We start from the raw sequence: 26,209 nt of genomic DNA, 5'->3' as shown, positions 1-26,209 counted from the left end.
TAAACAAAGATCTATTCTTTCTTTCCAGAGAAATGCTGCTGCCTCTTTGTTTCTTTCTCCACTCTGTAAATAAAAGGCCTGGTGCATTGCACACATTCAGGAAGTGTTCTTTCCCCTCTGTTCCCAGCTCAGGCACTGTGTCTCAAGCACGTGGCAGTGTTGCCCAGCACTGGAAGCATCCTTCCCTCTCTGAATTTCCACCCATTTGTGCAGTTTCTGCTCCATCAGGAAGAGTGTTAAGTGTCATAAGAGATATAGGTGTCTGATGAAGCTCTGTGTGCGACTGCTTTCAATGTCTCTAAGTGACCGTCGCAGAATCTGCCACAGAGCCGTGAACCGTGTGCAAAGTCGAATTGACTCAAGGAAGTGAACTAGAGAGTGATAAGGTAAAATTGTGGTGTTAGGTGTGTTTATCTTTTGATCATCCCTAAATCTCCTTTTAACACCAGAAGATGGTCTTGAAGAAAATGAGGCATGAGTCAGTGGCACAGAATCTGGAAGGAAGCAGATGACATAGGACTGGAAGTCCTTTGAAATCTTTCTAATTATAGGTTTCACTGAGATGACGAAAATGACTTTTATCCAGTTTGGGAGGTAAAAGCAGGGAGATGTTATTTGTCTCTTATGAAATGGAAAAAGAATCCTATTGTCTTTTAACCCATTTGGCAGTATTATAATCAGTCATGTGTTTCCCAAAGTGGGTCCCATGGTCTAACCTTATTAGAATCGTATATGGATCCACAGGCTTGTTAAAAACAGATTTTTAAACAAGGCTTTTTTTTTTCTTGGCATCACCCAGTATGTCAGAATATCTGGGGGCGATTGTCTAGAATCTGAGTTTTATTGAAGATCTTAGCTGATTCTTATGCCTCCTGAAGTATGGAAACTAGAGTTATAGAAAATATATGATTTTTATATGATATGGGGAACTCTCACTAATATGGCAGCAGCATGAACTTCCGTGGAAAGAGCAACACCGAAGCTTTCAGATGACCTAGGGTCTCAGTCACCTGCGTAAGTCTCTAAACTTCACTGGCTGCTGGGCTTATCAGAGAAAGGGTTGAACTAAATAATCACTATTTCTCTTCCAATCCTAGTTTGGTTTATTCTTGTCAGAAGTAAGCATGAAAATAAACTTATTCTGGCGCTCTTGGGTGGCTCAGTCAGGTAAGCATTCTGACTTCAGCTCAGGTCATAATCTTCTGGTTTGTGAGTTCGAGCCCCGTGTCGGGCTCTGTGCTGACAGCTTGGAGCCTGGAGCCTGTTTCAGATTCTGTGTCTCCCTGTCTCTCTGCCCCTCCCCCCATCACGCTGTATCTCTCTTTCAAAAATAAGCGTTTAAAAAATTTACGAAAACAACTTATTCTTCTGATAACCATGTATTTAAAGAATACTGTGTATTTTCTTTGGGCCTCATAGACATTAATTCAACTGCCTGATAAAAGAGCATTATTGAGCAAGGCATCATACAGGGTTAACTAATATCATTTCAGGAACCATTAGTTATCTTGGTTCTATTTGTGTGACTGATTTGTGTGTGTGTGTATGAGTGTGTGTGTTTGTTTTCTTTTGTGTAGGTATATGTAGCACTCTTCTCTTGAAAGAATTGAAGAGACACTCTTCTGAACTTCCTCCCTTGGGGGCACAGTGCGCCTGAAGCCTGAGAAAGAATTAAATAAGAATACAGGCATTCCGTATTATGGGAATTGTTCGTTCAGAAATAGACGGAATGGCAATGTTCACCCTCCCTTCTACTAGAGTCCAATTAATTTGGTTAGACTAATTTTTCTTCCCTTATTAACTGTCCTCTGTGCTTAATGGGACCAAATGCAAGATGGGAAGATGGAGTATTCAGGCACTTATAGGACTAATTTTAGCATCAAGGACATTGTGTGGGGCTGGGAGCCAGGTGCATTTCAGTCTTAATGAGGTGGCACCTCCTTGATGCTTTTGACCTTGTCCATTGTAGGTGGGAATTTGTAGAAACCATTTAGACAGCTTAAAGTACAGTTGACAGAACTGTCTGCACTATTCATCCTTATCCATTTTAGCGCCGTGAGAGCAGGCTAAGTGCTGTTTTCTGTAAATAGAAAGTAACATACATTTATTCAGTTATGGAACAGACAGAAACGTGAGTTGACACGTCCTCTTGGCTCTCTCACCCAAAACCTGAAATCAGCATTAATAAATAAATCCCAAGCGGTCCTTATTTTGCTTAGAATCACAGCAAATTGACAAGTTTCTTAGAGTGCCACCAAACCTGTGGCCAATACAGGACAATAAAAACTGTAAATTAAAACTCATGAAAAGAAGGTCTGTGTCCAGGGTCGTTTCTTCCAGGTTACATCTTTGACCTCCTCCGCCAGAACCTGGCCTACACCTCATCCCAGATCTGAAGAATCAGAAGCACAGATGGGGTCATTCCTGTATATAAACCCCTGTTTGTTGACTTCGGTGGCCTACGTAAGGATTATTTTTTTTTTTTGATTTTTTTTTTTTTTTTAGCGTTTATTTATTTTTGAGACAGAGAGAGACAGAGCATGAATGGGGGAGGGGCAGAGAGAGAGGGAGACACAGAATCGGAAGCAGGCTCCAGGCTCTGAGCCATCAGCCCAGAGCCCGACGCGGGGCTCGAACTCACGGACCGCGAGATCGTGACCTGGCTGAAGTCGGACGCTCAACCGACTGAGCCACCCAGGCGCCCCAGGATTATTTTTAAAGTGTTCCGTGACAGGAAGGATGATCGATGTCTTTGATCTTTGCTAATACTTGACCGGTCCTCCTCTTGAGTGCTCTTGAGACACATTTTGACTGAGATGATTGAGGTTTACAACAGTCCTATGCCATCCATCCATCCATCTATCCATCTATTTATCTATCTATCTATCTATCTATCTATCTATCTTCTCCCTAAGCTATACCTCTATACCTCTCACACCTTTTCGATGATAACATCATAGTAATAACTCAAAAACTGTAAAACAAACAAATGAAACTTTTCTCCACTCTCATTTTCCTGAGACACTGCCTTAAAAGTGAAGTGGACAATTGGCACAACCCACTTCAATAGAAAAGCTCTTCAAGAGCTCAGCCTGTGTGTGGGATAAGTTCCCTTGAGATGAACCTGAGATAGGTTGAATAATGTTATGGTTTATGGCTGTTGGGCTTAGTGGTAAGTCATTGACATAACAGTGATGTTAAAGAGTTGTTAGTTTTATTCAGAACATTTCATTGACGTCTAAATTTCCCATGGAAGAAAAAAAAATCTTTCCTTTCTCTTGGTTATGAATAGAAAATCGTAGAACGGGAAGACGTGTGACTAGTGACAGAGTAAGGACTGGAGTCCGGGAATGCCACACCCTATTTTTGACTCATCCGTATAGTCCAGCCTCATTAGTTCTCAAGATGTCAGGAAGCCACTACCTGTAAAATGTTCGTGCCATTGCAATAAGTGTGTGTGCTGTGTTCACTTGAGAGGGGACAGCAATCACATGCTTTCACGTACTTATTTATCTTTTGGAAGTTCTAAATTCACTTCCCCAATGCGACACCCATGCCAGAGTTTTTGGACCACCATCCTTCCATTTGTTTCTCTTACCTGTTTATCGATATTTTACTATTTGCTCCTCACAGTTTCTTCCCCTCCGCACATACCCATCCATATCCCCAAAGCATAACAGATGCATGGGTGTGTGAAGAAAGGCACAGAGGAGCATTGATAAAGGAAATCACTTTACTGCCAGCACCAGTGATCACGTACTGTTGTCAGAAAGGCAATGGGCTCAGATCAGAAGGACTTAGTTGTATTGTCTCAGTTCTATTGACTAGCCGTGTTACCATGGACATTTTAAATATCTTGAGCTCAGTAACCTTATCTGAAAAAGATATAGTAGTACCTACCCGGATTAATAGGATGGGTATCAACAGCCACTATGTTAATATACTTGAAAATGCAATTGTAGATTATTTCAGGAACGATTTAAAATGAAAAGAAAACAATTAAGGACTTTTTTTTTTGTACTACGAAAGCAGCAATTTGAGTCTAATCCAGAGTATTTACATTTTTACTAAAGGTTTATAAACCACATGGAAAAAGAGGCCTTCTTTTTTCCCCTCCTGAGATAATAGTAGTCTTCCTAATGTGCCTTTCCCATGAGTTGTTCCTTCCTATGCTGTGTCAGATCACAAAAATATTTAGGACCCAACGATCAACCAAAGTGGAGTGATCACTGAAACCCAGGAGTCTGTCTCCACAGACCAGCGAGACGGACAGTGGGAAAGCAGGTCAGACGGTGCAACTCTAGCTCCTGGCCATTCAGTCACGTGGCCAACAGGACTGCAAAGAATTGTCCGCCTCTGAAGGCTGCAGTGGGCATGCCGAGAGAAGCACAGGTTGGGATACCTCTGCAGGTGTTGTGCTAGAAAAATGAGCCCTTTGGGGCGCCTGGGTGGCTCAGTCGGTTAAGCGGCTGACTTTGGCTCGGGTCATGATCTCGCGGTCCGTGAGTTTGAGCCCCGCGTCAAGCTCTGTGCTGACAGCTCAGAGCCTGGAGCCTGTTTCAGATTCTGTGTCTCCCTCTCTCTGACCCTCCCCCATTCATGCTCTGTCTCTCCCTGTCTCAAAAATAAATAAATGTTAAAGAAACACACACACACACACACACACACACACACACACACAAATAGAAAAATGAGCCCAGCACAGAATACTGCTTGGGTGTCGAGTGCACACGATACATCAGATAAAAATTAGTGTGATAGTTTTCCAGACCCCCGGGCTGCTCTCCCCCGCAACCATGTAATACAATGCATGGAAGTTCAAATGCACCATCCAACAGAGATGGGTAAACCAGAAAAGAGTGGCCGTAGAGGCAATAGCAGGAGGAGGTAAAGCAGAAAGTCTTAAGTATTACAAAGCGGACTTAGATGAAGTGATGGTCAACAATTACCTTTTGGATAGAGATCGAGAAATATTAGAGCTGTATAAGAACGAAAATTAGGTGGGGGTAATTATGGTATCTTAGTCTATATCAATGGACGCTACCTAGGACCACGAGCGAAGCCAGGATGTGATAATCTCTCAGTGAGAGAAGATTGGGAATTGTGGCAGAATCAGATGCAAATCAGTCTTATGTTACTCTACTAAAATAACACACACACCCATCTTTTCCTTCTTTTGAATTAAACTGTTTTCATTGTCTCTATGTTCCAAATTTCTGAATATCACTAGAAGAGAAATGACACTCTGAATGGATCCAACTAAGCTGTAGACAAGATTTTGGTGCCTAATGGATATTAACTGTGGAAGAGTCTGCAAAAATGTTTTGTTGCAACATTGACAATCCAGCTGCAACCAGAATAGGAGTTGTCTCTGGTGTGGGCATGCCAGAAAAGGGTCACACACACACACACACACACACACACACACACACACAAAAACCAATGTTGGAAAACATAAAATGGGACAAAAATGCAAGGTTTTGTTGCTAAAAATAACTCCTTACCACAAACACAGCAAGTGTTTCTTGAGCTGGGTTAATAAGCTGCCAATCGGCTCTCCTGCACCTACCCACTATGCCGCTTCTCTTACTGGGGGCTTCAAGAAATGAAGGACGTTAAATTTGTTGAGAAGTATAAAGGAGGGAACACATAACGAGGATTATTTAAAAAAATTTTTTTTAACGTTTATTTATTGAGAGACAGAGCATGAACAGGCGAGGGGCACAAAGAGAGGGAGACACAGAATCTGAAGCAGGCTCCAGGCTCTGAGCTGTCAGCACAGAGCTCAACGCGGGGCTCAAACCCACAAACCGTGAGATCATGACCTGAGCTGGTCAGTCGGTTACTGAACCACCCAGGCGCCCCCCTCCTTTTTTTAAAAATTTTTTTAACATTTATTTATTATTGAGAAACAGAGAGAGACAGAACGTGAGCATGGGAGAGGCAGAGAGATGAGGATTATTATTACAGCTACATCTAAAATAATCTTTGCCTCCTAACTCTTCTTTCCTAATGGAATCTTTTTTCGTCACTTTACTAGTTTGTTAGTTCCTCACCTGTGTTTGCCCTTCTTCATTCAACAACAATCATGACTCCCCCCAACAGGTGCCACGTGCTGTGCATATAGAGTCCCAGTCATGAGCAAAACAAATTCCCTACACTTCATGAAGCTGATGGCACAGGGAGGAGGAGAAATTACATGCATAAAATTATGTGGCTGGGGTGCCTGGGTGGCTCGCTCTGTTGAGCATCCAACTCTTGACTGACTCAGGTCATGATCCCAGAGACGTGGGATCATGTTGGGCTCCATGCTAAGTGTGGAGCCTGATTAAGACTCTCTCTCTCCCTCTGCCCCTCTGCCCCTCTGCCCCGCTCACTTTCTCTCTCTAAAATATATTAAAAAAAAATTATGTGACTGTGGTGAAGGATGCATGTATCATTATGAGCTGTGATAAGTGTAAAAAGGTGCAGGGTCCAGGAGAGGATGTAAGTAGGAGAAGTTGTTTAGATTGGGGGGATCAGGGAATGCCTCTTGGATGAAGTGGCATTTAATCTGAGGCCGAAAGGAAGGGTGGAAATGGGACAATGTAAGTGTGGGAGAAAGAGTATTTCAAGCACAGAGAACAATATGTGCAAAGACACAACAGGTGAGACAGACTAGGCACATTTGAAAAACCAAGAGAGAGCCAGTGTGACCCAAGTCCAGTCTATAAGAGGCGGTGGCACGGCCAGAGGAGAGGCTGGGCTGGGAAGCTGGGGTGGCCTGTGTGACAGCAGGACCAGGATGAACATGTGGGGCTTCTCTCCCGTGGGATACCCGAGTCCGCTGGTGTTCACTTTTCCCTCCATGTCATCTCTTACCTGTGCCCCGCTCTCTTCGTGATTGTTTCCAAATCCCTCACGTCCAGATTCCCCAAACAGTCTTATCTTCTGTTGGCTGTCCCCATTTCCACTTGTTTCTTTAGTATTTCATCCAAAGGTATCCGTAAACAAAAATAACCACGGCTGAAACACAGTCATAATAGTGATTAAAAAATGACAACGATGTAGCAACCGGACCCAACGCTGCACACAAAATGGAACATGTGTATTCAGCAAGTAGCACCAGGCGGTGGACTGGCTAGGCGGATTTGGGCCTGGGGTGTCTGGGAGCAATGGCAGGTTAGCCTCCGGGGTGATGGCTTTCCAAGCACTCCCAGGCAACCTGGACTAGCAGGAGACAGAGGGGCACACCTTTTATTTCTCCTCGCAGTAGGATAGGCTGTCCCCAACTCGCCACTCGCACAGTAGTCCGTCATTCAAACACACCACAGAGGATCCCAAAGCGCAACGTGTCTCCGGCGGATCTTGGCCAGCGTAGGCTCGCGCTTCCTTGGCCAGAGCCCCTGGATTCCGAGCTCCCGAGTCTGTGAGCCCTGGCAACATCTCGCGAGACTTCAGCGGAGGCCTCCCATCGACGCTCGGTGTCCTGGGGGGGGGGGGGTAGGGTTATTCTTCCTGGTGGATCTGCTCTTAATCTTTTAAATTCTCTCCTTCTCTCAACACCTTCCCCGGTCACTGCCTCCCATACTAAGATACGGGGTCCTTAGGGGAACAGGTATCAGCAGGTGTTGACAGAGAAGGAGCTAGACAGGGAAAACAACAACAACAACAACAACAACAACAAAAACCAACCACTTTTTTCCTTAAGGATATTTTCAGTGGGCACTTATATATTTTATTTATTTATTTATTTATTTATTTATTTTTAAGTTTATTTATTTATTTAGAGAGAAACAGAATGCTCAAGCAGGGGAGGGGCAGAGAGAGAGGGGAACTGAGGATCCAAAGCGCTGTGCTGACAGCAGAAAGTGAGCCACCCAGCACCCCCAGTAGGGACCTGTGTATTTTAAATCTCTGCCCTTAAAAATATCCATTCTGAAGAAATTAATCTGATTGCCATTATTGCCAACTTTGAAAGTTTTGAAAATGGTTAACTAAGGAACTCAAAATTTAGATTATAGGAATGAAAAAGCAATCCTGCGGTGAAGTGCATTTTAATCCAGAAAGAATTTGCCCGAAAACAATAATCAACTAATTAATAGTATTTTATTATTATCACTTTTCAATAATCAACCTTTTCAAGAATTTGCCTGAAATCAATAATCAACTAATTAATATTATTTTATTATTATCACTTTTCTATTCCTCTTTGGAAAATATAACCGTGGCAGTCTCAGCAATTGCTATAGTTTTTTTTATGGAGACTGTATCTGACCTCATTTCCTTTCTTTTGCCTGTCATTTGGTTATTTATATCTAAGGTGGGAATATTAGTGTAGATCCCATAGGGCACTGAACAGTAGAAATTATTCTCTAGATTTAAATATGTGAGTTTAAATACAGCTCCAGGTGAGACCCCTGGGGGTTTTGCAGCTAGAAGAATGTTCAGCCACCACTCATATTCCCCCCCCCCACCTTTTTTTTGCATATTCCACATTACTGTCTTCCAGATCTAACACAGGCTTCCCTAGAGAAACTCTCATAGGAATAAAAAGAGAACTAATAAAAATAATGCTTAGTAATATTATTTTTTGGCAGTACTTTTCTCTTAACTCATAGGTTCACACCAAAAACTAATGGCAAGCAGCAGGTGTCAGTCCCTGTGTAAGGAGAAATTAGCTGCTAACCAGAATCCCTGGGACGTGATCTTGCTGGGCTACAAATGTGCAGAATTGTTCTGGTTAAATGGTCATTCTAGGTCTCATTTTTTAAAAACATTTTTTTTTTAAATCGGGTAATAGCATTGGTTTGTTGCTTTCACAGTGAGTGGTTAACCACAGAAGCAGAAGACTGATGAGAAAAACAGTGACGGAGCCTGCGGTGGGGTTGAGGGATTGGTTTTCAGACTTCCTTTGGAAAATAAGATTGTCATAAATTCTAGATACTGAAAGAGTTCAGAAGGTGTGTATCTTTCTGTTCTGTCAACTGCTGGTCCGGCTTTTTTCTTTGCCTCCCTCCCCACCCTCACTCCTCTCTTGACAGAAGTGATCTGGGGGAGTAGAGCTCTACTTCACAAAATATTGGTCTGGGAAAGAGTTGCTGTCCTTCTCTGATGAAGTTTCTTGGCTTTTGGATGTAGTTATAGATGCACGCTTGGATTTCTAAGATCACCGTGTCTGTTCACAAAATAAAGCTAATGTCGTCGAAGATTTATTCCTTAAAATAGATGACCATATTCTATAGAGTCCAAAATAGAAAATTTCCAGTAATTAAAAAAGAATGAGAGTCAACCCATTTAGGAAGTTTGGGAAACTGAGTAATTACAAAGAAGATAGGGCAGTTAGAATAGAAAGAAGGAAACTGATCTAAGGGATATTCAAGAGGAGAACTATCTGGGCTTATTGACCATCTGCATATAAAAAATTAAGGAAAGGAAAGTGTTAGTGATGCTTGATTGCTTAGTTAAGTGGGTCCCATCAGCCAGAAAAGGTGTATCAGTCAGAGAAAGTAGGGTCATGATGTTGCTAACAAATAAGCCCCAAATCGCAGAGGCTGCAAACAGCAAATGTCTGTTTCTTGCTCAGGCAGTTTGGCAGCAGGATCTATGCCTCCCACTCGCTCAGGGACCCAGATTGGGTGGGGTTGCTATGATGCCACTATTTCAACATTTCCCTCCATGTACTAAGAAGAATGGAACATGGAGACTAATGCAGCGGCTCTTGAATCCGTTTGCATAGAAGCAACAGACACACATTCATCTGCTCATATTTCTGTAGCATGACCATACTTCTCATTAGTGGGTAGGGAAATGTGACCTTCCTATAGGTGGAACAGCAAGAAGACTCAAAACTGGTGGCTATGGGGGCACCTGGGTGGCTCAGTCGGTTGAGCATCCGACTTCAGCTCAGGTCATGATCTCACAGTCTGTGAGTTCGAGCCCCGTGCTGGGCTCTGTGCTAACAGCTCAGAGCCTGGAGCCTGCTTCAGATTCTGTGTCTCCCTCTCTCTCTGCCCCTCCCCTGCTCATGCTCTGTCTCTCTCTGTCTCAAAAAATAAATAAAAACATTTAAAAAATTAAAAAAACAAACTAGTGGCTATGAATGTTTCCCACCACCCTAGGTAGAACAGAAAAAGTAGATAGATTGGACAGGGAGACCACAGTGATGGAAGTGGTCTTAGAGGCTGGTTTGCAGAGTGTGGGGCAGCATGCAAAGGAGAGAGGTACCTTGCATGTGGTGAATTGGGGGTTTGCTTGAGTCAAAATAAGGATACAGCATCCAGGTAAGAAGGAAGGTACTGCTCAGTAGCTCAGGAGAGGAAATCTGGCTGGGGGCAGGGGCAGGGGTTGTGATTTTGCATCATCAGATACTGTGGTACTTAAAGCCATGAAAATGTATGGAAGTTCACAGAAGGAGTATGTCAAAGGAGAAAGGAAGAACAGAAACATGACTTTGGAAAACTCCAATATTTAAGGTACAGCTAGAGAAAAAGAGCCAGAAAAAGATAGAGGTGTTTAATTAATAGTGATATGGAATATATAAAACATTTGCCAAATTAAAAATAAAAAGAACATGGAGGTGTGTGCATATTCCATATTTGCTTGGGTAAAAATAAGGGCCTAAGGGATCCCAGTTCTGCCACATGTGATTTCCAGCAAGCATGCTACACATGGGTATCCATGGTCCCTTGGAAAGTAACCTTGAAATAATTCTGTCTGCCAATCAGTCAGCAGCAGAACAGAGCTAAAAAGAATTAAACAGCTCACACAGTGAGGGAAGCAATCTTGTTAAGTTGGGTTTCTAAGTGACCCCTGACTGACATACCTCAGACTTGGGAAGTCTTTGGCTTTCACGGTGTGGAGGCTGATATCTAAAGAGCAGCTTGTCTTTTTGGTTTAATGATTACAAAAACTACAAGAAAAGTGAACTTTCAAAGTTAGGCTTGAGAGAGCCTCCAAAAGCCATCCTTGCTGCTATCAAAAGCCAGTTACTCTGATGGGCTGAGGGCTAGACACTGGAAGAGGTCATATGATCCACAAGGCAGAGCCAAGAGGTCTATGATTTAAGTGGAGATGGAAGTTCTCAGAGCTGGGCAGCCTGGAAAAATCGGGTAATGAGATAAAGCTATTATGTTTGTGATTCCTAGGTAGACTGTTATTTCAAAGAGGTCATTAATTATGCCACGGGAAAGCCTGGTCCTTGGGGGGCCAATCCTAGGCGAGATACTCTGGGGACCCCACCCACAACTCTCCCCTCTCAGGCTGGGGAGATGATCTTCTATTCAGTTTGTTAAGAACGGCTGTTATTTGGGTATATGTAGTTCTAATATTATAAAAGCTAAGAAGCATGATGAAGTGAAACACTAGTCAGGAGGCAGCAGAGAGGTGCATTTTCACAAAGAGCCTGGGAAGTAGGTGGCAAACAGAGCTGGGCTGACACTCTTGACTTTTCACTGGGGTCATTGGTTAGCAGTCATCTCTGCTCCGTGACAGTCATCCCCACACAGGCAGTAGGAACTTAGTAGGCAGGCAAAAAAAGAAGAGGTGCTCTAAAACACCTCTTAGGTGGGAGGGGAGGGAGATTTTCTTTCCATCTTCAGACAGTGCTGGCCTGAGGAAGGCAGCAACCAGAGGGCAAATATTGTCCTGCAACAAAGCTGTGCAGGCGGTAGTGAGATTCACTTTAGATGGGAAATGGAAACCAAAGGTGGAGAGGGCAGACTTTCCAAGACAGAGCGGATCTAAAGAATAGACTGGCGACTGAGTTCAGTGAAAGAAAAGTGTCAGCCACCACCCCAGGTCCTCATGGGTGAGTCTATGATTTGTCCGTATCTATGGGTTAAAATCCTGCCCTGGTTTCATACCCAAGTTCACGAGAGACAGGAAACGTAGTGGTAAGCTTGGGCACCTATCTCACATGTCCCTGCTCAACACATACACAGGAACATAGAATAAGGTCTGGGCCTCACTGGCCCAGTTATGATTGCTCCCTTATGATATTTCTCTTGGAGGTTTCTTGCTGCCAAGAAAATGAGCCATCTGGCATCCCTAGGTATAAATCCAGGGACACAGGGTCTCCCCTAACTCACTGTGCTTCCTTTTCTGGCCTGGATGGGCCTGTATACTGGCTCTCTCTAGCCCTCAGGATGGACTAGGTTATGTTCAAGTAATAAACTACTCCTAAATCCTAGAGGTTTAATAAATGTATATTTATTGTTCCTATTAGAACCCATTTCAAGGGCACCTGGGTGGCTCAGTTGGTTGAGCATCTGACTTTTGATTTCAGCTCAGGTCATGATCTTGCAGTTCGTGGGATCGAGCCCCACGTTGGGCTCTGTGCTGACAGCACAGAGCAGGCTTGGGATTGTCTCTCTCCCTCTGTCTCTGTCTCTCTCTGTCTCTCTGTCTGCCACTCTCGCATTCATTCTGTCTCTCAAAATAAATAAACGTTAAAAAAAATGAACCCATTTCAGTTGCCGAGAGCTCTGCTCCACCAACTTCCTTATTCAGAGATGAATACTACAGAGATCTATACCATCTGGAACATTACCAGTCACTGTGACACAGCAGAAGATTTATGTTGAATAGTGCACTGGCATTTGCAGGCTTTTTCCTGGAACTCACACGTATGTTCTCTGTTCATACTGCTTTCCTCAGCCAAAACAATGCCCATGGCCAACATAACTTCAATTCCAGTGGGGTGATAGAACCCTAGCCTGCACTCAGAAGGAGCAAAATTAGAAATGTTGTTGAACACCATAACTATTATCTCAGCTACTGCTTTCAATTTCAACTAGACTTTTTCCCACAGGACAAAAGCTATGCCTTGACACCTGTTGGGGATTCACTTTTGCTTCTGTATTTTTCTTATTGCCACCTCTGTGCAGATTAGCTGGAACATGATGAAATGCCTGTCAAGAATTGTTTGGATCCTTTATCATTCTGTTCTGCCCACTGTTGATAACCCTTGTGACTTGGAACTTTTAACAGCAAAAATTTTTGAACTCCTGGAAGAATATAGTGCCCCCCATGGACATAGTGCTTGGCTGACCTGGTTATATTTCTAGAGTAAGTCTTTGCATTGAATTGGTTCTCCAGGCTCTGCTCTGTTCTTGAGTGAGTCCTGAATTCATTTTACCCCCTTCTCTTCATTTCTTTCTTGACTGGGATGACATGTAATGCCTTATATCCTTGTCGTGAATTGACCATAAACAGGGCAGAGAGATACAGGTGCACAGTGGAGTTTGGAAACCAACGACCTTTAGAGAGATGTCCAGAAGAATGAACAGAACAGGGAAGGATGGCTCAATCAGTACAGAAGAGAAAGTGCCTTTAGAAGCACTCTTCAAAAAAAACCATTTAGAAGATGGGTGCCATTTACATTTGCACCAACATCAACAATTTCTAATCCAAGTCTGAGTAGCTTGGTCTACTTATCCTAGAACCGTGATTCTAGAGTGAGCTCCCTGGACCAACATTATCAGCATCACCTAAGGACTTGTTAGTAATGCAAATTCCTAGACCCCTACTCAGTCCTGTTGAATCAGGAAAGGCAAAGAACTCTCACACTTGGGTCTGTAAACTTACCGGTTGGCAATTTCTCAACCACATCCCCATAAATGAAGGAAAATATTTTCTACTCACAGGATGGATTAGCAAAGAGACTGGAGAAGCATGCCTAGAGAAACAAGATGTGAAAGTAAAGAGTGAGGAGTGTTCAAGGATATTATCACTTCCTGCCTAAAAATTTCCCTCCTGAACTCCTTTGCAAAATGTTCTTGCTCCCCATACGTCTTGAACAGTCCAAGAGAAATATTTTTGCTGGCACTTTAAGGCTGGGGTTTGGGTATTCTTTATCTTCTGTCTACATCTTTGGCCCACCTCTTTGCTCTGGTCATTACTGCAGGAACCGGTTACTACAAATGTAGAATGCCAGAAACTCATCTCTAAAGCAATGCCTTCCTTTTGCTTTTTACCCTGAGAATTCTTTGCCATGTATAACACTTGCAGGGGCTCCACTGGGCCATTCTGATACATATTCAGGCTTGGAAGTATAAGAACATCAACTCCCACTTGGGACATTTGACAAAGAGAAGAAAGGAATTGGAGGGCAAATGCTCCCTTGGTCTCTGCTTCGGGTAGATACTTTTGGGAGAGATGTATATTTCTCAGGAAGTCCTTGTTGGAGTTAAGTCTTCATTTCCCAAGGCAGTTTAGTTTTTACCTAATGTTCTTCTTCTGTTTCAGGACCCCATCCAGGATACCACATTACATTTAGTAGTCATGTTATCTTAGGCTCCTTTGTGAGATTTCACCATTGTAAAGTTACTCTCTTCTGAGACAGTCAATGCAACAGTCTGGGGACAAACCCTGTGGGTTTGGAGTGCTCTCCTTCAGGAATCGGTATGTACATTGAACCAACAGCTGATACATGAGACTGTGTCCCCAATAGTTAGAAACATGGGTCAAGGAATCAAAGGGTGAAAGTAGGATTGGTCCCTCTCACAATCTTTCCCAGTGGCCCACTTGTGGAATTTGGATTTTCCATTTATGCATTCTTATACATCATTGGTTTGGAGCTCCCAGTTCCCATAGAAGAAAACATTTACACAAGGGGATGAGTAAGGTTCCCTTTGGAATGGAATTGACTCTGATTATCAAGAGAACCTAGATCATTACTATATATAGTGGCATGGGGTGTATTCTATGAAACTTAGTGGTTTATTGGGTGTCTCTTTCTGTTTCCGTGCTTAGTAGGAATGATGAGTGGACAGTTGTGGCCACCATGGCCTGATAAATGTAAGGCAATAAAGGCATAAAATTTCTCAGGAATAAAGGTTTGTGTTACCCTATAAAGGAAAACCCTTAAGTTCATTGGAGATCTGATTGAGTGTAAGGAATATTTGGAATGGATGGTGGAGATAGGAGATGATAATACAAATTTTGGATTTGGGACAAACTGTAGCAGCAAAGACTGTAGCTTATTCCACTAACAAACTAATATTGATCTTTTGTGAAAATTGAGCTTCCTACCATACTGAAGGCTCCATGATGGCATGAATTTATGTAGGGCATGAGTGGAGCCAAGCGATTCAAGGGATGGATTGTGTTAGATTTCTTTGGTAGACTTCTTTGTTAGATTTTTGTCTTACATGGCCTCACTGAACTTCAACTGCACTGCAGACTTCTTGGTTTCTGCCCCAGGACTTTTCTACTACTGTTAGGATGTTAAAAGGCACCCTCTCGGCCTTTCTGGTACATGTGAAAATGTGGACTTCCACTATGAATTGAAATCTCTTGGAACAATCATTTACAACAGGACAACAGATCTCCACTGTGTCTCTAGTTGACAATTCTGACAATTGTAGGTTTCTTAGAAATTCCCAGCAAAATCAAGCTCCTATTACCCACATGACTGACCTTGATATATCATATTTATATTAGGTTTTCCTTTTTTTTTTCTGTTTCACTCTCCCCCCAGATTCTCTGTCTACCTCTCTTGGCTTACCAGATAAACTGCCTATTCAAACATCCTTGCATCAGGCTCTGCTTTTGTGGTAATACAAGTCAAAACAGATGAATAGGTTTGCAGGGGCCTGAGGGAGGGGGAAAGAAAATTTCATGAGTAGAGGAGTTTGAAATTACGTGAAAAATCTCATCGTAACTCAGGAATTAGGTTAAAAATCTTTTCTCTCAAATTCTATAGCTTAGGTAGATTTTTTCCCTCTTTGCTTTCTTCCCTCCACAAATTTTCATGAAATCCCAGGTAGAAGTCAGGCACTATATGACAAGTTCTGAGGAATACAGAGTCATGATCTTCATGGCCTCATGAGATCTTGGCACAAAGAAGAAATGTATGGCATACTGTGTGTATGCACACACACCCCAGTGCACTGAGAACTTGGTGAGGGAGATGGGGAAGACAGGAGTCATATTAAAAATGACTTTCAGGTCTTCTCCCATCTGATCTTGGGTTTATACTAAAAGGCCAGGTATGAGCACAGGGCAGCTAAGTGAAAACAAAAATCGCTTGGCTGTTGCTAAATTGCTCTCACTAGAGAGACAAAACCACAGACACACGTATGATTGGCGTATTCACTCTTCTCTCTGATGAGACACCTGAGACCTAACAATTCTCTCTGCCTTCCAAGCAGGCTCCCTGCAATCCACTGCCCTTGCCTAGATCACTTAGGCTCATTAGCCCCCAAAATGTGACCATCATGCACAATCATCAGTTGCTCTGAAATAAACTAACAAGGAAATAGGAAATTACTCTTACAATTTTCCGTATTCTTCAGAGTCAGCAACTGACTTGTAATCAATCAACAGCATTAGTAACTAAGGTCAGATGTACTGACATTTACCAAGTGGGAAAAATCATATGATCAACCGAAAGCATTTCCCTGTGGCGCTGTGTCCACACCAAAGCAAGTGAGTATGAAGATCCACCTACACATGTCTCTAATCAGATATGTGCGCGCACACACACACACATACACACACACTGCCTTCTATTTTAATGGGAGAGAGAATAGTGTTATGGAAAAGACAAGATTCTCTGGAGTTAAAATGTCTGGTTCTCTACTAGCTTGGCCCCTTGGTAGGTCGGTCTCTCTCTATATATATATAGGTATATGTATATGTATATGTATAATGTATATATATATTTATATTTAATAATTCACTGGGTGTTATAAGTATTATTATGTGTTTCTACAGGACATATAATATGTTGATAAGTGATAAATGTTATTAAAACAACTGAATGAAAATGTATTTCATATGCTACAGAATCTTATAAAAAGATAGATGTAGGGAGAAAATTGCGTCTTGAGAGAAACACATCAAGTAAACTTGCAGAAGATGGAACAATCCCAAAGAAATCACAGGCCTAGGGGAGAATCCCACATCCCACCCAGCACTGGGAGCCTGGGAACCTAATTCTGTTTCATTTATCCTTTTTTTTTTTCACTATTACAATTGATAACATTTTTGCCCATTCTTAGGCTTTCAAATTTTCCTGAGAATGGAGAAACTGTCTTTGCCTTCTCTTTTTCTTTTCTCTTTTTCCTTTTCTTCCACTGTTTGGTTACTGGAATTCTATATTTTTTTTAAAGTGCTCGTTCAAGTATCATGTGCTCTGAGAAGTGTGTCCCAACCTGTAGCCCTCAAGTTCGCTTCCCCTCTGGCCTCCTGTAGCATTTATGCCCTGCATCACCACCCCTGTCGCCCTTCTCTGGTGTACTTAGTGAAGACATAAAGAAGGTCTCTCCAGTTGGGCTGTTAGCATATGAAGAACAATATCTTATTTGTCTTTTCTTTTCTGATGCTAAGTATAAGCCTTCACATGTAGTGGGGGCTCCATAAATGATATATTTTGCTATTGAGGATGGTGATATCTCCAGGAGATATTATGCTGTTAATAATCCCTTCTGAAACCTTCCCAATGTGCATCTCCATGGAGATGAGTGGAGGGCACACATCTACATTATTGCCTGCAATTGATGTAATAAAATATCTGACTTTCGTACGGTCCTTAATATGATTTATCTCATGTCACGTAGTATCTATAACAAAACACTAATAATAGGATCCTCGAACATATCTGTGAGGTAGGAAAAAAGTTATATTATTCCTATTGGACAGATAATAATAACATTTAATGAGGGTTTACTGTATTTCAGGCATCCTTTTAAATGTGTTTCATCTGAAAACTCATTTAATCTTTCTAACGACCTTATGAAGTGTGCACTATTATTATCAGTTTTATTTTACAGATGAAGAAAGTGAAATGCAAAGGGTAGATCATATTTTGTACACAATTATTTACCCTTTTCCGTGTAAGAGGATCATAGATCCCTGCCCTTTGCCATTTGACTCGCTTATCCTTCTCATGGTAGGAATATACTTCTTAGCACATTGATACCATCACTTAAGTCAATGAAATGTGAGTAGAAGAGACAGTAGACCTGTTTCAAGCATTTGCTTTAAGAGTCATTCCCTGCATGGCCATTTGCTTTCTTATAATCTGCTATGAGACAGAGACACAGACTCTATCTCAGTCTGTATTACTCAGTAAGGAAGACGCATAGGGTGGAGCCACCTGTGCCATATAGCACAAGTCCTATAAACTGCCCAAGACAGGAATTTTAAGTAACTTGCCTATGGTTACGTGGTTACCAAGCGGCAAAGCTCAGATTCAAAATCAAGCCTTTCGGCTGGCGAAGCCACCTATTTAACCACCACACAATCGTGCTTCATAAGCGATAAAGATTCTGAGGCCTGGAGAGGTAATCCTTTTTGCTTGTCTAAATCATACAGGAAGTATTTTACAGAGTTTGGACTGAGACTCTAAGTCCTGAGCTCTTCCCGTGACCCTGTCAAGATTGTGACTTGGTGAGGTACTGTCGCCATGCCTGGCAGGCAATACTTTGTTCCTATCACACTAGGAAAGTTTGGAATTCATTCTTATTCTTCGTGGCCCAGCTGCAGAATGATCTAGAGTCAGCAGCACCACCTCGTCAGCATTCAGGCTCTGTCTCTGTGGCCGTCCTCCTTCTTGGGGATTATTTATGAGGGATGAAGGAAGAGGGGTTGTGCAGAGTTATTTGTTTTCTGCGAAGCTAGGGGATTGGAAATGTTTTAGAAACATAACTGGTTGACACAAAGGATAAAAAGTTAAACATACAGAGCCCAACATGTCCTCTCCGGGGACCCCTGTCTGGCTAACAGCAGGATTCACTCCGACAGCGTACTGCAGACTGAATGAGGGAAAAAAGACAACCCTGTTCAAACAAAGGCTTGGATACAATGGTTCTGAAGCCCTCATACTGAGTTCTGCGTGAGTGTTCAAGAGAAAATGCAGTTTGAGTGCTAGTTTGAGTCAAATGCAGTGACAGTATCTGCTGGTGTGGGGTCAGAACACTTGAGAACTGAATTCAGGACAAATAGGCATCTCCCTCCCTCTGCCCCCACAAGTGCGGGTTTCAGGGGAATACGACAGAGAAATGACCACTGCAACAGTTTACTTTAAAGCCTTTTTCTATTTTTACCCTTTTGTGATACTGAATACAATGGGAAGCTTTTGATAATATTAGATGATCAATTTACTAGTGCCTTGTAGGTTGCAGAATCAGAAAATGGGAAGGTTCCTTTGATACCCCATCTCTTATAGTGGAAATTTGGATCAGATGGTCTGTGGGCCGGATATGTTCAGTGGGCTTGCCTGAGACATAGTTTCAAGCAAATAGCAAGTTGGGACCGGTAAACAGATTCCCAGGGCAATGAACTTTGTCTCTATACCTTCTTAGGGAAAGCAAAACTGATGGCCTGTTGGAGTAGGAATCATCCCATCACATAGCACGGATAGAAAGAAAACCATTTTGCACCCTAAGATAAACTTAGCAAGACCACCCTGTCTTAAACTATTTCCCCCAAATCCGTGAAGCCCTGGGCTCTGGTTAGATGCTATTCTGTAATGAAAACAAATGAACTTTTGCGATCCTGACTTCTGTAATTCTGTGATTAGCCTTGCAGTCAGGATAATCACATGATGGCACTGGTGTTTCCCCACTGAAAACAGACGAATTGTACCTCGGTAGGTTAGTTTAGGTCTTTGAAGAAGCAGGTGTGAAAACCGGATTAGAGGTACAAGACCTTTCTTTTGGGAAATGTCCATATGTGATTCGGGATAAGGGAACAGGAGAAGCCAAGGAAAGCCTTCAGAGCATGATACAAGTGTGACACCCATGGAAACAAGGAGGGAAGGAAGGAGTGGGAACAAAATCTCAGCCTGCAGTGCAGTCCTGTGAAAAGCTTGCCCACACTGATGGGGAGTCCCTGAGCCAAATTCCTGTCGAAAGAATTGTCCATTGGGCAGAAATTACCCACTTCTAGTCTACTATTATTCTCAGTGGCTGGTGAGAAGCATCCCAGGGGAAGCATGGCTTGGCGTAGACACCACAGTGGATTCAAAGATGTAGTGTCTGACTACTGTCAACCATCTATCTTCACTGCACTGGGTTCTCTGGAAGGAATACTGAGCCTCCAGACTTTGGGAACCTAATGATTTTTTTTCCCCTTAAAACCTGTGGTAACCTTTATTTGAGGATCCACTTCTTCAAAGGCTAGAATTCTTTGCAAAGCATCACAAGGAAGAGTACTTTAATGCCCTTTATACTTTTGTCTCTCATATTTAAAAATAATTCAGTAGGTGCTTATTAGGAGTCAGCAGTTGTAGACGCTGGATATAGCAGTGATAAAACAGAAATGCCTGCCCCCATGTAATTCTCCACATGGGAGGGGGCAGACCATAAATTTATCTATGGCTTTGAAGTGATTTGTAATTATTCTGGAACAAAATAAAACAAGTGGGTAAAGGGTGCCAATGGGGCATATTAGAAGAGTAATAGAATGTTTGAGGTAGATGTCTCTGAGAAGTTGGTATTTGGATAGAAACTCAAAGGAAAAAAAAGAACCATGTGTTAGGAGAAACTTCTACTGATATTTACACATATTTTGAACTATCTTTTCAAGGACATTAGAGTAACAAACAGCCTCGGAAGCTAGAAATCACATGTCCCACTGAATTGGACAGATTCATTTCCTCAGTTGTATAATAAAGATGGACCATATCTTCCTTTCCTGGAGAATTTCTAGAATAATGAACTCTCTTTCCTCTCTCCAGAAAAGACTTGCTTTTATTCCAGGATAATAAGGTAATCTCTCTTTCTGGGGGGTAGGGTGGGCAAATTTTATAGCAATCCCCTTATAAGACTAGGAGCCTCCTACACTGAGTGTTTCTCAACTGTGACGTGTTCACTGAAGCAGCCTGAGACTGTTCTCATGGCCCTCGTGGGACTTGGGTGAGGAAGGGAACTAAGGCCAGCATCACATGTATACTATCTGCTATGTGCTGTGAGTAATGAACTGTCTAAACCCATTTTGGGCTTGTTTCCTTACTGGCCAAATTTATGGGCGTGAGTGCAGAATCTCTGCTGCTGCTTAGGGATTGCTTGACCACTTGGCACCATGTAGATATTTAAGGGAAAAGCATTCCAGGCAGAGGAAATTGCTAGTGCAAAGCTCTTGAGGGGTAAGTATGACTGGTTTACTTGATGAATGGCAAGAAAGCCAATGTGGCTGGAGTCAAATGAGTTGGGAAAACAAAAAAGAGAGTCCAGAGAGGAGGGGGGATGGGGCAGATTGTTTAGGACTTAATAGAACAGTGATCGCAAGGGCTTTGATTTTCCAACCTCGCCAAAGCAGAAGTCCATTGGAGACGTGGAATGGAAAAATCTGGCATCTTACAGGAAGTTCTGTGATGAGAATGAAGTATAGGAGGGGAGGATAAGAGGCAAAGAAACCAGTTAGGTAGTAATGGCAATAAGGACGGGAGCTTTGACCAGCACGGTATCAGTGAGTACGGTAATATGTGGACAGACCTGGGATATCTTTTGAAGGTGGAATAAACAGATTTGCAGGTGGATTGGACATGGATTTTCTATAAGGAGTAGATAAGATCAAATAATTATTTGGCCCCAAATTCAAGGATCACAATTGCCATGCATTAAAGTGGAACAACTGTGAGTAGAATATATTTGAGGAGAAGAAACATCAGTAGTTCAGTGTGAACAGTTTGAAGTAAGACATCAATTAGACATCCACAGGCAGCTGTTGAGTCAGGAGACAGGTTAATGGCCCTGTCTCAAGCAACAAGTATCAATTATAGTTAGAAATTTGTGAGCTATCATCATAATGATATTACATAGAGATAGGGTAACTTTTTTTTTTATTAACAACTGTGAGGCACGATTCACATATAATGAGCCACACATACTTAAATGTACAAGTTAATAAATTTCAGAATACGTATATACCCTCATAAAACTATCATCACAATCAGTAGGATGGACATATCCATTACCCCCCAAACATGTCTTCATTCCTTTTTATATTTCTTTTATCTGCCCCACTCCTATTCCCAGATCAGTGGCTACTGATCTGTTTTCTGTCATTATGGATATGTAAATGGAATTGTGCAATATGTTCTCTTTTTTGTTTGCCTTCTTTAACTCAGTACAATTATTTTAGGTTCATCCATGTTGTCTCATGCATCACGATCTCCTTCCTTTTTATTGCTGAGTAATTTTCTAATGCATGGAAATAATACAACGTGTTTATCGGTTCACCTTTTGATGTATATTTGGCTTGTTTCCAATTGGGAGTAGTATCAATAGGGCTGCTATGAAGATTTATACGTAAGTCTTAACTCCTTTCTTTTTTTAAAAATTTTTAAATGTTTATTTATTTTTGAGAGACTGAGAAAGACAGAGCATGAGCGGAGGAGGGGCAGAGAGAGAGGGAGACACAGAATCTGAAGCAGCCTTCAGGCTCTGAGCTGTCAGCGCAGGGCGTGATGCGGGGCTTGAACCCATGAACTGTGAGATCATGACATGAGTCAAAGTCTGAAGCTTAACCTAGTAAGCCACCCAGGTACCTGTTTAATTTTTATTTTCTAATTTGATTTTTTACTATTATTTCTAAACATAAGACCTTTGCCAGATTCATAGTTTGTGAATATTTTCTCCAAATCTATAGCTTGCTTTTTTCCATCTTTTAAACAGGATCTTTCATGGAATTATTTTTTTTTTAATTTTGATGAAGTCCAGTGTATCATTTTTAATTTAATTTAATTTATTTTATTTTATTTTATTTTATTTTATTTTATTTTTATTATTTTATTTTTGGATCATGTTTTTAGTGTCATGTCTAAAACCTAGTTCTGGGTCCCAAAGATTTTGTCCTATGTGTTCTTATGAAGGTTTTATAGTTTTACATTTTACATTTAAGTCCACGATCCATTTTAAATTAATTTTTGTATATGGTATGACGTCTAGATTTTAAGATTCATCTTTTTGTATATGTGTTCCAGCACCATTTGTTGAAAAGACTGTCTTCCCTTCATTGAATTGCTTTTGAGATATTTGTCAAAAATCAGGTAGGCACATATGTGCTGTTTTTAATTAATTATACAATAAGTCTTAACATTGGGTAAAATAACTGTAGCTATCCTAGTTCCTTCACCTTTCCATATAAACTTTAGAATAATTTGTCTACATCTATTAAAATCTTGTTTAAATTTTGATAAGTTTTCTTCTCTATTACTGCATTTAAGCAATTTGATTATGATGTGCTTTGCATAGTTTTGTCCATGTTTCTTGTTTTTGAGTTTCACCTGATTTCTTGGAACAGTGTGTTTACAATTTGCATCAAATTTAGAAAAAGTTTTAACTATTACTTCTTCAAATGCTTTGTGTTTCTTCCTTTTTATGGTTGCTAATTGTCCATATATTAAGTCATTTGGAGAATGTACACTTTTTTTCACTTTTTAAAAATTTATGTCTTTCTCTCTCTGTCTCATTTGGATTAGTTTCTATTACTGTGTCTTCGAGTTCACCAGACTTTTCTTCTACAATATCTAATCTGTAGTTAATCTCATATCATCTCAGTTGTATTTTTCATCTCACATGTAGTTTTCACCTTCACGTTCTGTTTGAGTGATTTTTATATCGTCCATATCTTTACTTAATGTTTGAAGATGTGGATGATAGTTACAGTTGCAATTTTAATGTCCTTGCTTGTTCCTTCCAACATCTGCATCCATTCTGGGTTGGTTTTGATTGATTAATTTTGCCGTTCACTCTGGTTCATACTTCACTGCTTCTATGCATACACAATATTGTGATTTTTATTTCAGGGGTGGTGGCTATTTCTGTATACTTATGTGTATTTTTGAACTTTGTTCTGGGATGTAGCTAAATTACTTGGAAACAGTTTGATCCTTTTGGTTCTCCTCACTTTTAAGATTTGTTAGGTGGGACGCAAGGAGTGCTTGGGCCTAGGGATAATTATCCCCCATAACTATCTGAGACCTTTCTGAGTGTTCTACTGCATGGCCTGTGAATCATGATGTTTATCAGTCTGGATAGTGGGGGTAGGTACTATTTCTGGGCTGAATTTGAGAGCCCAGATACTGTTTCCTCTAGCCCTTCTGGGTGGTTCTTTTCTCAGTCTGGGATAATTTACTCATACACATGCACTGGTCGGGGTGACCCTCTGGAGATCTCTGACATTCTTCGTCTGTGTAGGTCTCTTCTCTTCTAGCTACTTTGATGTCCTAGGATTCTCAGTTCTGGGTCCTGAACTCAAGGACTATGCCAGGCTTTGCCTGGGTTCCCCCTCCCTGTATTGCAGCCTGGAAAATTTTCAAGGCAATAAGTTTGGGAAATTGTAAGGCTCCTCATGTTAATTTTCATTCTCTCAGAGATCACTGTTCTCATAGCCTGATGTCTAGTGCTTGAAAACTTGTTTCACATATTTCGTTCATTTTTTTGCTTGTTTCAGGCAGGATGGTAAGTAAAATCCCTGTCACTTCATTTTAGCCAGAAGAAGACATCTAGGTAATATTCTCCCCTCACATCTCACTCCCCTTAGTAGTTTGTAACTTTGGTAGAATAGGACAAAGAAAGTCAAAAAATGAGAGAATTACCTTTAAGAATGACACAATCTTATTCACATTCTCTGTTCTCTAGGGTTTCCAGGCTACCTACGTGAATAGAAGAAGGTAGCTAAATAAGTTCGATTATGAGATGTTTTCTTATCTCAGAGGTGAACAAATAGAAAGATCAAACAACTTTATGAAGAAGTATCAGAAAGAGGTAGTATTCCATCTTTGGGGGATTTTCTCAGTCACTGGCAGTCTATAAGAAGTTTTTTTACTTTGGCTGCAAAACTTGTCCATTGGACATCCATATTTGCATGTCCAAAATCAGTCAGCATAGTCAAAACTGAATCTTCGTTTTCTACAGAATGTCTTCAGAGTGTCCCCCTTCCTTTCCTCGAGTCTGCTTTCTCCAGTTTTCAAACATTGACATCTTATTTTTTGCTTATGCTTCGAGGTGTATTTATTCATTCACATTGTTCTGTTTTTCTTTCCTTAAAATCCACACATACACACTGAAAACTCCCATTATCACGTTCCCATTGTTCCAGACTGATTTGCTTTCCTCTAATTCTTAACAAAGACTCCTGGTTAACCTCTGTGCTTCTTGAGTCCTCAGCCATAATCCATTTGTAGGCAGCATTGATATATCAGACTTCCCTATTTTCCACTTTAATCATGCCACTGCCTTTTCTTAGCATTCAGTTCCCACCAAAATATGACCCGAACTTTCATTAATTTTTGTGCCAACTCCTGCTACTCTGTTTTATTAATGCAGTCCTTTATTTATTTATCAATTCAACAAATATTTATCAAGTGCCTACTCCGAGCACAGTGCTTGGCTTATGGACACTAATAGTATTCCCTACACTCATGGGCTTTGTATTCTAATTGGAGAGCCAAAATAATTCATTTATATGTGAGTTTTTTAAAAAAAGGTATGTAACAAGCCAGTATGTGTTTGAATTCAAAGGCTAGTATAGAAAACAAATACAAGATGATTTGGTAATTTGGTAGGAGGGCTCACTTTGGACTGGAAAGGAGGGGGCTGGAGACTTTATTGAGGATGTCAGTGACAAGAAAAATGTCTTGAAGGATAAATAGCATTTGTTCTAGTGGGAAGAAATATGAGGGGAAGAGATCTCATTTATGGCAAATAGTATAAGGAGAAGGAATATGGTAGACATGCTTGGTTATTGTATTAAAGTAGTCCAGAAACTACAGTTGGAAGTTATTTCTTGAGGGAGTTTGAATATTCTACCCCATCTTATAAAAAGAAAAATAATAGTCATTGCAAGAGTTGCTAGTTATTAAGCTCTTATTCAGTGCTGGGGTTTTTACATATTATCTCATTTAAATCCTAACAGTATTTCTAAACAGGCAGTATTATTCCCAGTTTAGAAATGAGAACAGAAGAATCTCAGAGATTTTAATATTTTTTTAATGTTTATTTATTTTTGAGAGAGAGGGAGACAGAATGCGAGTGGGTTAGGGGCAGAGAGAGAGGGAGACACAGAATCCAAAGCAGTCTCAGGCTCCTAGCTGTCAGCACAGAGTCCGATGCGGGGCTTGAACTCATGAGCTGTGAGATCATGACCTGAGCCAAAGTCGGACGCTCAACTGACTGAGCCACCCAGGCACCCCAAATCTCAGAGATTTTAAAGGACATATAATGATATTGGGATTGAGACTGAAACCCAGTTATTCATTATTTTAAGGCCAAGATAG

The 26,209-nt window shown here is 41.2% G+C and overlaps 1 long non-coding RNA gene across 1 annotated transcript in view; it reads left to right on the top strand.

Annotated features, from left to right (window-relative positions):
- The window catches only part of LOC123384857, a 33,689-nt gene extending 24,475 nt beyond the window's left edge, over positions 1–9,214 (top strand). Inside the window, exon 3 of the long non-coding RNA XR_006596541.1 lies at positions 8,805–9,214. This is a non-coding gene — a long non-coding RNA (uncharacterized LOC123384857). The remainder of the gene's footprint in view (positions 1–8,804) is intronic.
- Positions 9,215–26,209: the final 16,995 nt, after the last annotated feature.

Source organism: Felis catus, chromosome B1, assembly GCF_018350175.1.
Source record: "Felis catus isolate Fca126 chromosome B1, F.catus_Fca126_mat1.0, whole genome shotgun sequence".
Taxonomy (NCBI): Eukaryota; Metazoa; Chordata; class Mammalia; order Carnivora; family Felidae; genus Felis; species Felis catus.
This window is presented reverse-complemented; position numbering and strand designations above follow the sequence as displayed.